General features: G+C 46.3%; 1 protein-coding gene across 1 annotated transcript in view; it reads left to right on the plus strand.

Annotated features, from left to right (window-relative positions):
* The window catches only part of NSG2 (neuronal vesicle trafficking associated 2), a 71604-nt gene that overhangs the window by 39854 nt on the left and 15620 nt on the right, over positions 1 to 16130 (plus strand). The gene's annotated exons all lie outside the window — the stretch shown is intronic.

Consider the following 16130-nt stretch of genomic DNA (forward strand, 5'->3'; position numbering starts at 1 on the left):
GGATTGCAGCACACCAGGCTTCCCTGTCCTTCACCATCTCCCAGAGCTGGCTTAAACTCAGGTCCATTGAGTCAGTGATGGTATCCAGCCATCTCATCCTCTGCCGCCCTCTTCTCCTCTTGCCCTCAATCTTTCTCAGCATCAGGGTCTGTTCCTGATGTTCCATTTACTGTGTTTCTGTTTTCCTTATTTGTAAAATTTCCTTATCTGTAAAATGGGGACAATAATAATAATACCTATCATAAAAGATTGCTGTAAAGACATAATGAGGAAATCATATAAAATGTTTAGGGCAGAACCTAGCATATTGGGAGCACTTAGCAAATGTTAGTAATTACTAATCATGTAGCCTGTAAGCTGCCTTAAATTATTTCTGGAAAAAGGAGTGTAATGAAAATAAGATGAATGAAACTAGTTAAGGGCGTTTATTTACTAAGCACTGATTTATCTTGCACCCACTGCAGTCAAACGCAGGGGCTACCAAGATGAATCCTCAAGGGCTGGAGCCCCCAAGGAGCAAACAGCTCAGTCAAAATTCAAGTCCCACACAAGCTTTCTCAGCCGGCTGGCAGTTTCCCACCACGGAGCCTGTAGCTCAGAGCATCCTGCCCTCTCGGTATATCCTGTCTTGCTTTATTTCTGTACCCAGGAAGCAGCCCCGACCTGAACTTCACCTCCCAGCCCCATGCTTTCCAGCAACCCTGCAAAGAGCAGCTTCACATATGTGAAGCACACTGACCCTTTGCTCTGGGTCACCAAGCCCAGCTCACCCCTCCAGGGGTGCTGGGAAGACGCGGCCTGAGGTCACAGTTGAATACGCTCACCATCCGGGGACCCAGATTGCAGCTACTGTAGGGAACTCGTTGAGGGAAGGCGATTTCCTTAGTTTCCAAGCCTTTGCCTCCGTAATGCTCTGTGGACAGCTTTGCATTGTTGCAGTCTGGTTGAGCGTGTGACTCTACGGGTGATTTACTCATCTGTGTAGAGTCAGAATGGTTTATAAGAGACGTAACGTCCATCATGTGGAGCCAGGGAGAAGGGACGAAAGGCAAGGGCCTGAAACATGGTTTCCCAGTGAAACCATGGGAAGGTTAATTGAAGCTGTGACTCAACAGATGATTTTGATGAAATTAAGAGGTCCAGGCATCCTGCTATTTTAGTGACAGGATGTCAAGCAGGTGGCTTTATGGGCAACTGCATATGGAATGTACTTCAGTTATGAATGATATCCAGTGATGATATCCAGCTTTGCTGGGAGCTTTATACCCAGTGTCCTTGGGAGTCCTACCAATGTGCCTGGTAGTGAGCATTATGATGAATCCCATTTTTGCAGATAAGGAGACTGAGGCTCAGAGAGGTGGCATCACCTGCCTGAGGTCACACAGCCAGTAAGTGGTGGAGCAGAGATTGGATCCAGGTCAGTGTGGTGCTAGGGCCTGGCTCGCTCTCACACCACCTGAAATTGCTTCCCTGTAGGATGTCTGTATCCCAGTCTCTGCAGAGCCACAAGCGGACTGTCACCCCCTTGGACCCTGGACCCTTGGGTGCCTTTCATTTTCTTAACAGTAAATAAAAATCATAATCACAGCAGCAGTAAACAAACTTCATGACCTATCTGCTCAGAGCCCATTTGCCTGAACGTTGGGACAGATTTGTAGCTACAGTCCCTCGCCGTGGAAATAGCAAAGCTTGTATGACATCTTAATTTACTGAGTTTCACTACGTGCAAAATAACCCTGGTAAGATTTGTGAGGCCTTCTGTCCTGGACTGTTACTCACAAAATGCTGGTGGTTGACCACATGGCAGTGGAAGCTCCAGGCCTCGCCTTGCCTAAAGCCCAGGTGTTTTGAGTAAATGTTAGAATGAAGAGGTTCACCTTGGGCTGGCTGTGTGGCCCTGGGAAGTGCCCTCAGGAAGACAGCAATAATAACACCTTCAAAGAGTTGTGTTCAGTTCAGTTCAGTCACTTAGTAGTGTTTGACTCTTTGTAACCCCATGGACTGCAACACTCCAGGCTTCCCTGTCCATCACCAACTCCCAGAGTGTACTCAAATTCATGTCCATCAAGTCAGTGATGCCATCCAACCACCTCATCCTCTGTCGTCCCCTTCTACTCCTGCTTTCAGTCTTTCCCAGCATCAGGGTCTTTTCAAATGAGTCAGTTTTTCACATCAGGTGGCCAGAGTATTGGAGTTTCAGCTTCAGCATCAGTCCTTCCAATGAATATTCAGGACTGATCTCCTTTAGAATGGACTGGTTGGATCTCCTTGCAGTCCAAAGGACTCTCAAGAGTCTTCTCCAACACCATAGTTCAAAAGCATCAATTCTTTGGTGCTCAGCTTTCTTTGTGGTCCACTTCTCACATCCATACATGACTACTGGAAAAACCATAGCTTTGGCTAGACAGACCTTTACTGGCAAAGTAATGTCTCAGCTTTTTAATATGCTGTCTAGGTTGGTCATAACTTTTCTTCCAGAGAGCAAGCGTCTTTTAATTTCATGGCTACAGTCACCATCTGCAGTGATTTTGGAACCCAAAAAGATAAAGTCTGCCATTGTTTCCCCATCTATTTTCCATGAAGTGATGGGACCAGATGCCTTGATCTTCATTTTTTGAAAGTTGAGTTTTAAGCCAACTTTTTCACTCTCCCCTTTCACTTTTATCAAGAGGCTCCTTAGTTCTTCTTCGCTTTCTGCCATAAGGGTGGTGTCATCTGCATATCTGAGGTTATTGATATTTCTCCTGGCAATCTTGATTCCAGCTTGTGCTTCATCCAGTCCAGCATTTCTTATGATGGACTCTGCATAGAAGTGAAATAAGCAGGGTGACAGTATACAGCCTTGTGTGGAGATTCAGTAAAGCGATGCATGTAGAGCCTGGGGTCTGGCGTCTAGTAGCTGCTCGGTAAACATCAGGTCCTCCTTCTCCATGACCCCCAATCCTTCCGCCATGGTAGATAGTACTTTCAGCTGTTTTCTAGAATGCACTCCAGACCCCTCTAATCCCCACCTGGCCTGACACAGTGTCACAGATATTCTTGGTGCACTGACTTTCCACTTTGCACTGACTTTCCACTCAGCCCCAGACCAGTCACACTCCCCAGCTCATCCCCTTAGACCTGGGCACCTCCCTTTCAGAACAAATTGGGAGCATGTGCTGGTTTCAACCATTGCTGGCTGTTTGACCCTGGACCAACCACTTTTTGGAACCATATTTCCTGTAAAATAGGTTTTAAAAGACTGACTTTACAGAGTCATTGAAAGGTTTAGAATAAATAATGAAAGAAAGCATAGTGTATCAGCTGCCCCTAGTTTGAAGATCGGGACATTTTGCTTATGGACAAAATCTTCGTATTTCCTGGAAAGCGCAGAACACCAATCATATGAGGGCCTCATTCCCATCCTTGACAATTGTCAGGGACTGGGCAGCTGCCCCATGTGGATGTGGCACGTTCCCTCCTCTTCCCTCCACTCCCCACACCTGGCCCTCTTCCCTCAGTTACCTGGCTTGCACAGAGTAGGTGACCAGGAAACATCGACTCCTCCCTTTGTTAGGTTGTTTCAATCTAGGTACACTGGTTAAGGGGCTTCCGAGGTGGTGCTAGTGGTAAAGAAGATGCAGAAGACAAAAGAGACATGGGTTCGATCTCTGGATTGGGAAGATTCCCTGGAGGCGGGCATGGCAACCTACTCCACTATTCTTGCCTGGAGAATCCCTTGGACAGAGGAGCCTGGCGGGCTACAGTCCACACGGTCACAAAGAGTTGGACACAACTGAAGTGACTGAGCATGCACACGTGCATACTGGTTAAGATCTATATTCTACATTTGCCTTTGTTAATCAACTGATAAAGACACAACCTTGTGAAGTAAGCCCTCAGTTTCTCCAACCTGTAAGAAGTTTACTCTCACAGATATCCTCTGATCCAAGTTGAACAAGGGTCTGCACTTTCAAAATGAAAAAATGCTTCAGGAGGTCAGAGATTTATCTCCTACGTAAACTGGGCCCCAGGCCCCCATTTCTTCTTTCTAATGATTGTGCCAATAGCAAATTAAATTGGAAAATGAGTTATTGCTTTGGAGTGTTCCAATTTAAATTGTGCTTTCTCTCTTTCAAGGGTTCTGCTGATATTAATGAATTTCTGGCTTTGGCCAGGTTCACGCTTCTGTACTGCCCCTGCCTCCATGGGGAGTTGTCCTCTCTGGGTTCTGAAAGAGACCCTTGAATTATTGCTCGTATAAAGTTTGAGGCCACAGATGTTTCATTTTCCCTTTCCTTTCAGAAGGCAATTTACTCAACGGGATTCACTGGGGCCCTAGATAATAGGCTTCTTTAATGGATATTGGAGGGCTTTCATGGGGAACTGACTAACCAGTATGATACATAATCTTTTTGGTTTGGGATAGAGAGAAACTTGTATTCCAAACAGCTAATCTGGTAGCATCCATTCCAGGGGAAGTGGAGGGAGTGAGTAGCACACACAGCCTTGGGGCTGATACCTGAGTTCAAAATCTACTTCATTCACTATTTGAATTTACTTAGGCAAGTGACTTCACTTCCTTGGGTCTTTGGTTCTTCATTTATAAAACAGGAAAAAATTAAAAGACCTATCTTCTAGGTTTTAAAAATTATTAATAAGAAATAAATTATACATATATATATACACATATATACCATGTTCATTAATCCTTAATGTTTATCTTATGCCTTTCCAATGAAACCATCTTGCTCATGGGAGCACAGTTCATAAGCAAAACCAACTCCTTCTCTAGGAACTGACCCCGACTGAGGACTTAAACAGAATACGAGCAGTAAACAGAACAGATGTTCACCCTCCGGGCCGATCTTGCCATCTTAGGGCTGGCATTCCTACCTGAGAGAGAACATTTCAATAGAAAGCATTCTGATACATTCACTTAGAAGCCACTTACTGAACACTGCTTCAGACCAAAGCCATGCAGGTGATCTGTATGACCTCATGTTGTCTTTTTTTTTTTTTTTTTTTTAAACTTTACATAATTGTATTAGTTTTGCCAAATATCAAAATGAATCCGCCACAGGTATACATGTGTTCCCCATCCTGAACCCTCGCCTCTGGGAACTAGGGATCGTTGTAACTTCCATTTCATAGATGAAGAAACTGAGCCTTAGAGACGTCACAGAACTTGTCTGAAGTCACCTGGGTAGTAGCAGGAAGAGCTGCCAGTGGAGAACGTGTGTGTTCTCAGAGTCTGCACTGGCTCTGGCCTGGCTCTGGCTAGCACTGATGGCTGTCTTCAGTCTTGTCCCAATATTTCACAACCTCCCCCCCTCCCACCAAAGGAAACAGTTTCTTTTCTTCTGATTAGTTCAAACATCCAACAAAAAACGCTGTAGGTCTTTGCTTTGGTCCTTCTGGTTATTTCCCATTCATTGCTATGTGCATCAGTCTGATGAGTCCAAAACAGGAGAATGAATTCCTTAGCACTGATTGAGTGGATGTGTCTGTTTGGTATGAAAAAAAAAAAAAAAATCACTGAAATCGTGGACCAATGGGACAGTCAGAAGGCACATGGTTTTATATCCTGAGATGTGTCCCTTCTTTCTGGATCCTCAGGACACATCTCTGGGCACTGACTCTCTGACAGGTGTTGTCTGCAGTGTCTTCACTGAGTGATCTCATATCATCTTTACACTGATACTCCAAGGTAGTTATTAGGATCCCAGTTTCCAGATGAGAAAGCTGAAACCCAGGAAATATAAAAAGGGAACCAGGAGGTGGTGGGATTAGAATACAAACCTGGGCGCTTCTGGCTTCCAATTCAGGGCTCTGGCCACCACCCCATTTTTCTCTCTTTATTGAGACAGAACAGGATGATGGAAAATTTTCCATCTAAGGCCACACTGAAACATACTTCGCTGACCTGGGAACGTTTGTACTTGGAGGGTAGATTCAGCTTCTAGGAGAGACTAAAATGTGAGAATGGTGAACCCTTGACCAAGTCAGCTGGCTGAAGGGGTCAGCCTACACACCCACAGCTGTAGACTGACGAGGGCTGGAAAGAGTTTTCAGTGCCAGTATCCTTCCACTATTTCCTTCTGAGGCTACTGCCAAGGAGATCTGAACATAAGGATGGACCCCAAACGGCAGATGAAGAACTACCCTATTCACCTGCCAGGCATCCGGTAATCCAGGAGGCAGCTTCTCCCATGAGCATGGCTGGACCTGAGGCTCTGGATGGGAAGCCCAGGCGGTTTTCTAGCTTCTCAGCCTGTTTTTCCCACCCTCACCCCAGGGAGGGATCTCATGCTGATGGATACTCACCATCCCTGGAGGGAAAACTGAGGCAGAAGGCAGGAGGAGAGTGTTTGTTCCTAATTCTTAGTGAATCGGTCTCACCCAGTGATAACCTTGGTCAAGATGCTGCAAGTATGGGGAAGGATGGATGGAAAAGAGATGGCACAGGCTCCTTCCACATAGGAAGAGTGGGAACTTTCCCTCCATCCGGACCCATGTGGCAAGGAGGCACGGGGTCTGGGTGCTGGGGGCAGGAAGGGAAAGGTTTACAGCTGGAACCTGGCGCTGCTTTTAAGGCAGAGTGTCTGTAGTAAAGTGTAACCTTTGCTGCCAGGCTCTGAAAAATAAGATCCAGTGGAAACCAAAAAGGGGACAGCAAGGGAGCTGTATCAGAGGTAACTGAGGAGGATGGTTCACTGGAAGAACTCACAGGACTCGGGGTGTAGCTGTAGTACAGCTATGATTTATTGCAGTGAAAGGATACAAACCACAGGCAGCAAAGGGAAAAGGTGCAGGGATCGCGCCAGAGGAAAGCAGGCGGGAGCTGGCAGAGGCCTCTCCTCCGGGAGTCACACGGGACATGCTCACGCGCCCCAGCAAGGGGTTGTGAGCATACTCATGGAGAGTGGTAGACCAGGGAACTAGCTAGATATCAGTGCCCAGGGCTTCTGCTGGGAGCTGGGTCACATCAGCAGACTTGCATGTACCTAATTCTGGACTCCAAAAAGAATGCAGGTGTTCAGCGTAAACCATGTTGTTTGAATAGTATAGGCACAGCGAGTCCTTCTTACTAGCTCTGGGACTCATGGGAAATGTTAGTTGCTCAGTCTGTCCGCCTCTTTGCGACCCCACGGACTGTAGCCCGCCAGGCTCCTCTGTCCCTGGGATTCTCCAGGCAAGAATACTGGAGTGGGTTGCCATTCTCTTCTCCAGGGGATCCTCCTGACCCAGGGATCAAAATTGGGTGTCCTGCATGACAGGCAGTTTCTTTACCATCTGAGCCACCAGGCAAGCATCATGGGAACCCTCCTGTTACCAAATTCCTGGATGCCAGCTAGTAAGTGGACCTTGCCAAGGGAAGTAGTCTCAGGCCTGATATGTTAACTGTGTTCTGTGAAAACTCCTCCAAGACTCCTCCTAGGTAGGGAGTGTGTGCCTGTGTGTGTGTGTGTGTGTGTATGCATGTATATATGTAGGGTGGGAGGAGTGAGGAGGTGGAAGATTGGGTAGAGATTCCTTCCTTCTCGTGGACAAAAATAGCGAATTGAATAGAGGCAGAAATGCTGCCTCCCCCAAACGTGGCCACCTTCTGTACAGAGGCGATCCCTCTGCGTGTGCTGTTGTGTTACTGGCAGGCATCGGCGCTCAGCCTTGCAGGAATTACAGGAAGACGTGGAACAGCTTATCTGGCTCAGAACCCCCCGCTGGCATCCAAGCGGCGCCACACATGGGAACTTGGAGAAGATGATTTCTAATTTTCCAAACCAATTTTGCTGACCTGATTTTTTTTTTTTATCAGTTCTTCTGCCAAGAAAGAGGATTGAGGAAAGAAAGTAGCTTAACAGAACAGGCTATTTGGGCTGCAGGGCTGGCATCTCCATGGAGATGAAGATGCAGGCTGCGTCTGGACAAGGCTCGGCTGGAGGCAGTGAGGCAGTGGCGCACCTCTGATTGTGGCCAAGACGTGTGTGGCTGGTACCCTGGAGGAGGGACCACCTGCCCCGTGCTGGGCCTAGCTCTGGGCTGGCTGAAGCAAAGGGATATGAGATCTCTGAAGCTCATTTGTGTACTCGTGGTGCTGAGCCCCGGCTGAGAGCTGGGCTGGAGGTTGGTGAGGTACAGTCCTTGCCCCCCAGAGGCTCATGGTGTGGTGGAGCAGGCTGATGGGTTTAGAAGTCTTGATGACACAGAGTAGCACGTGACAGTGGCCAGGGTGGAGTTTGGGGGAACCCAGAGAGACCACCCTCCTGAGGGAGAGGTCTGGGGCAGCTTCCTGGGGTGTCGGGGAGACACCCTCCAGGGGAAGACAGTGGAAAGGCGTCCAGCAGCAGAGAGTCTGGGATTTAAGGGACCAGGCCTATACTGTGTGCGTCTGCATGTGTCTGTGCGGCTGTGTTTCTCTGTCTCTGGGTGTTCGTGTGTGTGTGTGTGTGTGTGTGCATGTGTTTGTGTGTGCCTCTGCCTGTGTGAATCTGGGTGTATTTGTAGTGTCTGTGTTACTGTGTATATCTGTATATTTGTATGCATGAGTCTGTGTGTGTGTGTATATTTATGTCTGTGTGTCTATGGGTCTCTGTGTCTACATGTGTCTCTGTGTGTCTGTATTTGCCTGTGTGTGTATCTGTGTATCTGTGCATTTCTGTGTGCGTGAGAGAGGGCTCCTAGGGTCACAGCGGTTGGTGGTGTAGGATAGGTAAGCAGGACCAGAGGATTAAATGCAGTGCCAAGGGATGAAAACGTGTTTTAGATCCACACAGACCTGGCTTCTGGGTCTTGCTCTATGACTGATGGCCTGGAAAATCCTGACAACTATACAGCCTTTGCGGTCCTCAGTTTCCTCATCTGAGAAGCAAGAATGTGGGCAGTACCCACTTAATGGGACACTGGGAGGGACCGACTGAGACCCTCTTTGTGCTGAATATCTGACTCTCAAGGACGTACGGTCCTTGTCACCTTCTCTTCAGAAGCCAGGCGAAGCATGTTGGCCCATGTCTGGATCTAACTGTAGGCTCCAGGTCACTCGCATCCAAACCTCCTGACTTAGGTTGGAATGCTGATTCGTGAGTGTTGCACAGACCAGAGGAACCCAGATCTGTGAGTGCATGGCCCAGGACTAACACGCTCTACTTTCAGGGCCCCAGACGCTGAAAGACAGAGCACTGCTCCGCTCTTGAGGGGCTGCTGGTCAGTCTGGGAGGACAGGCCACAGGTGATGGTAATGCAGCGTAACACCCAGCGGTCCTTGTGCTGAGGAAGTAACTGAATTAAACTTAACTCTAGTAACGCGCAACTGTAACAACAGCATTGGTGGCAATAAGAAGCATGAGTTTATCTTTTTTGCCTTTACATGAGTGACTCGCCGTTTGCATCACTCATCTTTGTTGCACCTCATGACAGTTTTGTGCAGATTAGTGTAATGATTTGGAGTAATTTTGTAGATGATGAAGTTGAGACCTGTCTTGTTCTGGGATGGCCTGGACTGGGCTTGTGATGAAGTTCTACGTGATCAGAAAAAGTTGGATCGACCACAAATGGGTAAAATGAGAAGGAGCAGGGGGATCAGGACTTTCTATATGGATAGAAACATATAGCAAGCATGTAAAAACGGACTTGAGATGGTGGCAACGTCATAACAGGTGTTTCTCCTCTTGATTTCCCATTTTGTTCTTATAACACAATACATTTTTAGTAAAAATAAACTCTAACACAGTTATTGTGATTTATTGGCAGAATACATATGGTTAGGTAGCTGACTTCTGAGTTAGACAGACCTGAGTTCAAATCCTGTCTCCCATCATGTAGGTAAAGTCATTCCATCTACCTCTGATAGATAATCTGTAAAATGGGTACATTATTCATACCTTTCCCACAGATTTGCAGAACACAAAGTGATGTGTGTGCGTTCCCTCTGGATGCTAACTGAGGTCATTACCTTGGGCTAGGCCTATGCTTTAGGGCTTCAGACACGATCAAATTCTATCTCACAACAGCTGGTGGAAAGGACTTTTGAAGATTTGAAAAAGCAATCACCTTGCCCAGGGCCACAGCAAATAAGAGTCGGAGCTGGACTTGAAGACTAGACCCCCCCTGGAGACTCTACTCCATTTGCTGCTTGGTACTAGGGAGAGGGGTAGGAGAGGGTGTCATTTGGGCAGAATTTATGGATTCGGCGATCCTCTTGCACTTTCTACTCAAGCCCTTTTGTCAGGAGCTTTGGGGCCGAGCCAGGAGCATGGCGTCGGGAGGCCTAATTCTGTCTCTAGAGGTTCCAGCTGTCACATACGGAAGACAAATATCTGTCGGGCAGCTCTGTTTTTATCTCCCTACAAAGTCTTATTTCTCCGATGTGAGTGATTCTATTGTTTTGAGGTTTCCAGGGTTTGCATTCTTCATAAAGAAGGATGGTTTATTGGGTATCATGGTGCCGAGATGGTGCAGTACATGAATGCTAATGAAGTTTATGTTTCACTGCATAATGAGTGTCCTAGATCAGCGCCCTGGCTTAACAGACAGTGTTTTTCTCTTTTCTCTTCCTCACTCCTGGGGTTTCATGTCTGCTGTGACGTTATCTTCCTGGAATAAGTTTACTGTACACATCATCTTGCTTCATTGCACTGTTCCAAGCAAATGCAACTGCAGGGCGGAGAAATATTTATCCAAAGGGCTGTTAAGGTAGCATTTAGGGTTGAGGGCTTCAGAAGCTGATATTCCAGAATTCCAATCAGGCTCTGTTACTGCAATAACCACCTGAGCTCAGACAAGTTACTTTATGCCTTTGTGCCTCAGTGTGCAGAGCTGTAAAATGGATGTAATAATGAGGCATATGGGGCTATCATGAGGATTAAAGGAGATATTATATAAGAAGCTCTTGGCACAGTACCCGGCACCTCACTGAACAGTCAATAAGCGACTGCTATTATCGGTTAAGGCCAGGGACCAGGACAAGACCAGGTAATTTACAGGCATCATCTCATACAATCATCACACCAATCTTGTGGGGTGGAATTTTCGTTTCCATTCAACAGAAGAGGAAGTAGGAGTTCAGAGAGAAGAAGCACCTTGTGGAAGGTCACACAGCTCATCAGAATCTGAAGCAGAATGGGAACCTTCTTGGGATGGGGCCACAGCTACTGCAGAAAACTGCATGGACATTGCCTAGAACGAAAACTCTAGTTCTCCCAGCCATCAGAGAGAAGTTTCTCATCTTCTCAGGGCATAGCAGGCAGACAAGGAGGTTGCTTCATGGGAAAGGCTAATCATTTCCCAGCATCAGACAGACTGCCTCAGATGGCTCAATGCAGTGATTTTATCCGGTTACTCTGTCAGGTGTGGAACAGTTAAATGGGGCCCTAAAATTCACTCAAGGAAGCGCTTTGTGCCAAAAATGAAGAAAGACGTGTGGCATCAGAATGTGGGATGGGAAATCTGATCTGTGCCAAGTCGTGAGCTGGACCACAGAGGCCAACAAGGTACGGTCCGGATAGTCGTGATGCAGTGGCTGAGTGCTATGTGGTGAAGGGAAAGCAAAGTGTGGTGAGAAAACAAGTTAGCAAGGGAAGGCTTCCTAGAGGAGGTGAGATGTTGTGAGTTGGGTTTTGAAGCATGAATAGGAGTTCTCCAAGGAAAAAAGGGCTGGACATGTATACAAGAGAAATCCGTGTTGAGAAATGGCAGTCTTCCTGAGTGATTGGAGCCCTTGAAGTGCATGCTGAAGAGCATGGCAGATGACATGGCAAGAAAGGGGAGCACACACATCTGTAGCCCATATGCCAGGCAGTGTGGGAAGGCAGTGGGTTAGTTTCCTGGAGCTGCCACAACCAATTGCCACACACTGGATGAATGCAACAGAAATTTATTCTTTTGCATTTCTGGAGATCAGAAGTTCAAAATCAAGGTGTTGGCAGGGCCACGCTCTCTCTGAAGCCTCTAGAGAAGGATCTGTCCTTGCCTTTTCTGGCTTCTGGTGGCTCCAGGTGTCCCTTGGCTTGTGGCTGCATCGTTTCAATCTCAGCCTCTCTAGTTCCATGCCCTTCTCTCCTCCTTGTGTTTATCTCCCTGTGTGTCTCACATAAGGGCACCTGTCCTTGGATTTAGGACCCACCTGGACAGCCCTGGATGATTTCATCTCATGATCCTTAGTTTAACTACATCTATACAGACCTCTTTTCCAAGTGCAGCAGCAGCAGCAGCATACAGACCTCTTTTCTAAGTAAGATGATATTTGTAGATTCTGGTGATTAATATGTGGACCTATCTTTTAAGAGGTCATCATTCAACACACTACAGGGCTTCCCATGCACCATCTGATTTAATCCTCAGAACTCTGAGGGGCAGATTCCATTACTATTCTGCTTTACAGAAGTGGACACTTGTTGAAATAGATTAAAGATAAACTTCAGGAGAGCAGGGACCTCCCTTCCTCAGCACTCTACTCTCAGTGTGTGGGATTCTCTGGCACATTGTAGGTGCTCAGTTAATGTTTAGTGAATAAATGCTTTATGAGGAATATATCATAGGCTAAAAACACTTCATAGAGTCCTAACTGTATTACTTAATTATCTGTGTTACCTTGTGAAAACGACATAACCTCTCTGTGCTTTAGTCAAAAGAAATGAAATGGTACTATCTTATGGGGCTGTTGTAAGAACAAATTCATATACAGTGATGAGAAGAGTGCCTGGACATCATCAGTGCTTAGTAAATGGAAATGTGAAGTATTACTGTACTTTGTCTCTAGGGAGGGGAGGCATACACGTGGTGGTTAATTAGAGTGCTCTGGGAGAAGTGTCTCAGGAGCTGTGAGCAGACGGGGAAGTGGCTAAATATCACCTAAAGACTTTGGGGAAGAGGAGGAACTTGACCTAGGTCTAGAATGAACAGGGGCTTGATGCACTCGGGAGGGGAGGCTGACATTCAGGGCAGAGGGACCAGTAGGCTCAAGAGTTTGGAGGTGGGGAAACGCGGGTGCCATCAGGCAGTAGAGGGGTTAGGGCAGAGGGGCACACTGAGGTTCCACCAGGAAGTGTCTTGTCTGCTGCGTAAGGAGTTCAGACTTGACCCTGTAGTTGTGACAGCTCATTCACTAGGAAAGCTGCATGCCGAGGTTGGTTCATTAGAAAGTCTAGGGTGGTCTGGAAGCCAGGAGGCTGGAGGTCAGGGAAGCATTGAGGAAGCCACTGCATGGATGGTGGTCCCACCCAGGGAAGTTATGATGAAGATGGTGGAGAGAGAAAAACGCACCATGCTGGAGGCAGAAGCTCTGGGAACTGGTGGCCGACTGAGGTGGGGTTCAAGGAAACAAGTGAGTGATGGCGGGATTGGCTGCAGGAAGGCAGGTTCCAGAGGCAGGTGGGCAGAGTGACTTCCCATCATGGGTGAGGCAAAGATACCAGGCTGGTTTTGGCATGGTGAGCTCAAGGTGTCCTTGAGGACATTGGCCAGACTTATCTTTTACTAAATGTGGAACCTTGAGCAAATCACCTTGCCTCTTAGAGCCTCAGTTTCTCCATCAGCAAAATGGGGTTAAAAATTCTATTTGCTTCATATGATGGTGGTGATATTAATATACAGTAAGTTCCCAGTATTTTTCTAATACTTAGGACACCTGATGCGAAGAACTGACTCATTGGAAAAGACCCTAAGGCTGGGGAAGATTGAAGGCTGGAGGAGAAGAGGATGACAGAGGATGAGATGGTTGGATGACATCACTGATTCAGTGGACATGAGTTTGATAAGCTCTAGGAGTTGGTGACGGACAGGGAAGCCTGGTGTGCTGCAGTCCACGAGGTCGCAAAGAGTAAGACACGACTGAGCAACTGAACTTAACTGACTGAATTTCCCAGTAACTCTTAGCACCTATTGTTACTATGAATACCACTACTGCTACTGTTATCATTCTTTGGAGTGTGACGCACTGAGAATGGGCATGATGACTGAGGTGTCAGCACACCTTTGCCAGAGCACCTGGATGCATGCTCTGTTTAAGTTCTTCCACTCTTCTCTCCTTAAGTGAAAGTAGCTCAGTTGTGTCCGACTTTTTGCGACCCTATGGACGGCACACCAGGCTTCTCTGTCCATGAAATTCTCCAGGCAAGACTAGTAGAGTGGGTTGCCATTCCCTTCTTCTCTTCTCTCCTTAGTTCAGTTGGTTCACTTAACAGTTGCTCAGTTGTGTCTGACTCTTTGTGACCCCATGGAATGCAGCACAACAGGCCTCCCTGTCCATCACCAACTCCTGGAGTTCACTCAAACTCATGTCCATTGAGACGGTGATGCCATCCAACTATCTCATCTTCTGTTGTCCCCTTTTCCTCCTGCCTTCAGTCTTTCCCAGCATCAGAGTCTTATCAAATGAGTCAGTTCTTCGCATCAGGTGGCTTAAGTATTAGAGTTTCAGCTTTAGCATCAGTTCTTCCAATGAATATTCAGGACTGATTTCCTTTAAGATGGACTGGTTGGATCTCCTGCAGTCCAAGGGACTCTCAAGAGTCTTCTTCAACACCACAGTTCAAAAGCATCAATTCTTTGGCACTCAGCTTTCTTTATAGTCCATCTCTCACATCCATACATGACTACTGGAAAAAACCATAGCCTCGACGAGATGGACTTTTGTTGGCAAAGTAATGTCTCTGCTTTTTAATGTGCTTTCTAGGTTAGTCACAACTTTCCTTCCAAGGAGTAAGCATCTTTTAATTTCATGGCTGCAGTCACCATCTGCAGTGATTTTGGAGCCCAAAAACATAAAGTCTGACAGTGTTTCCATTGTTTCCCCATCTATTTCCCATGAAGTGATGGGACCAGATGCCATGATCTTCGTTTTCTGAATGTTGAGCTTTAAGCCACCTTTTTCACTCTCCTCTTGCACTTTCATCAAGAGGCTTCTTGATAAAAGTTCTTCTTCACTTCCTGCCATAAGTGTGGTGTCATCTGCATATCTGAGGTTATGGATATTTCTCCAAGCAGCCTTGAGTCCAGCTTGTGCTTCATTCAGCCCAGTGTTTCTCATGATAAACTCTGCATATAAATTAAATAAGCAGGGTGACAATATACAGCCTTGACGTATTCCTTTTCCTATTTGGAACCAGTCTGTTGTTTCATGTCCAGTTCTAACTGTTGCTTCCTGACTTGCATACAAATTTCTCAAGAGGCAGGTCAGGTGGTCTGGTATTCCCATCTCTTTCAGAATTTTCCACAGTTTATTGTGATCCACACAGTCAAAGGCTTTGGCATAGTCAATAAAACAGAAACAGATGTTTTTCTGGAACTCTCTTGCTTATTCAATGATCCAACAGATATTGGCAATTTGATTTCTTGTTCCTCTGCCTTTTCTAAAACCAGTTTGAACATCTGGATATTCATGGTTCAAGTATTGTTGAAGCCTGGGTTGAAGAATTTTGAGCATCCTTTACTAGTGTGTGAGATGAGTGCAATAGTGCAGTAGTTTGAGCATTCCCTGGCATTGCCTTTTCCTGGGATTGGAATGAAAACTGACCTTTTCCAGTCCTGTGGCCACTACTGAGTTTTCCAAATTTGCTGGCAGACTGAGTGCAGCACTTTCACAGCATCATCTGTCAGGATTTGAAACAGCTCAACTGGAATTCCATCACCTCCACTAGCTTTGTTCATAGTGATGCTTCCTAAGGCCCACTTGACTTCACATTCCAGGATGTCTGGCTCTAGGTCAGTGATCCTACCATTGTGATTATCTGGGTCATGAAGATCTTTTTTATATACTTCTGTGTATTCTTGCTACCTCTTCTTAATATCTTCTGCTTCTGTTAGGTCCATACCATTTCTGTCCTTTATTGAACCCATCTTTGCATGAAATGTTACTTTGGTATCTCTAATTTTCTTGAATAGATCTCTAGTCTTTCGCATTTTATTGTTTTCCTCTTTTTCTTTGCACTGATCACTGAGGAAGGCTTTCTTCTCTCTCCTTGCTATTCTTTGGAACTCTGCATTCAGATGCTTATATCTTTCCTTTTCTCCTTTGCTTTTCACTTCTCTTCCTTTCACAGCTATTTATAAGGCCTCCTTAGACAGCCATTTTGCTTTTTAGCATTTCATTTTCCTGGGGATGGTCTTGATCCCTGTCTCCTGTACAATGTCATGAATCTCCGTCCATAGTTCTT

Source organism: Bos indicus x Bos taurus, chromosome 20 (genome assembly GCF_003369695.1).
Source record: "Bos indicus x Bos taurus breed Angus x Brahman F1 hybrid chromosome 20, Bos_hybrid_MaternalHap_v2.0, whole genome shotgun sequence".
NCBI lineage: Eukaryota > Metazoa > Chordata > Mammalia > Artiodactyla > Bovidae > Bos > Bos indicus x Bos taurus.